We start from the raw sequence: 1,126 nt of genomic DNA, 5'->3' as shown, positions 1-1,126 counted from the left end.
TAAGTCCAAATTCCAGACATTCTTGGTTTAAGGAGTTCCTACCACCAGAATCCAGAACCGCACGGAAGGGAATGTTTTCGGTCGGGAATCTGAGGGCCTTGACGATGACAATGTGCAGTCTGGCCCTTCTCCCGGAGACGCACGCTGTCTCTATGAGAAACGTGGTCATTTGTGATTCTCTTTGATCCTAGAAACTTTTTGCCCCACTGAGCGCTCACGCCAGAGAAAAAGGGCAGAACTCCAGGTTCACACGCGTCACGTTGCATTAACGTGTGTTTCTAGAGACAAACGTCTCTATTAAACACTTGGAAAGCCTCTGATACCCGGACAACCAGCTGAAAACATATAAATTGAATTTTGCACTTGCAGCACAAATCCACCTTTATAATATAGTCCCCAAAAGTACTTCAAGTGATTTTGTGTGAATAGTTTATGAGCTATGATTATAAGATAGGATTGCTTTGGAGGAAGGGAGGTTGGGGGGTGGGGTGGTTATTTTATTAGCTTTGTCAGCTTTGGCATAGGTGAAGCTATGAAAGGAATTAGCAACCCTGTGAACTATTAAGGGAACAAATAAATATTTTAATATGAGTTGGAAGACATTGCAATAAGGCCCAGCATGAATAATTCACTGCTTCCATTACGATGTGCTTAAGATTGAAAGTCAAATATCCGAAAATCAAAAAAGTAGTCCTACTCGTGATTAAGAGAGACAATAAATCCAGCAACTTTCCAGACTATGGTGTGTGTAGGCGCTGCTGACTTTAAGGCCCAGGCAGTGTGGTGGGCTTGGTAAGAGCCTTCTCAGGCGGATTCCCAGGCCTGGGGCAGGAGGTGGCTCCGTTACCTGGGCAGTGAAGGAAGAAGCCAAGTCTCTATCCTCTGCCCAGACCTGCTGTCTCTCCTGGTGAGACAGAGAGAGTTGGGGGCAAGTAACTCCAAATTTGTACGCATCCCCCAGAGGTTCATTAGGAATCTATTGCAGGCTTGGCAGAAAGGAGTATATCTGTACCACATCATTCAGGGCTGAGCAGATTCTCCTATGGCTACCTCCATCAGCTCTCCCACACGGGGAGAGGGTCTCTAACCTGCCACCTGCCAGCAAGCTCCCTCCCTTACTTACTAG

The sequence above is a fragment of the Pteropus vampyrus genome, unplaced genomic scaffold (genome assembly GCF_000151845.1).
Source record: "Pteropus vampyrus isolate Shadow unplaced genomic scaffold, Pvam_2.0 Scaffold46, whole genome shotgun sequence".
In the NCBI taxonomy this organism is placed as follows: Eukaryota; Metazoa; Chordata; class Mammalia; order Chiroptera; family Pteropodidae; genus Pteropus; species Pteropus vampyrus.
The sequence above is the reverse complement of the archived record's forward strand: the minus strand, read 5'-3'. Positions refer to the sequence as shown.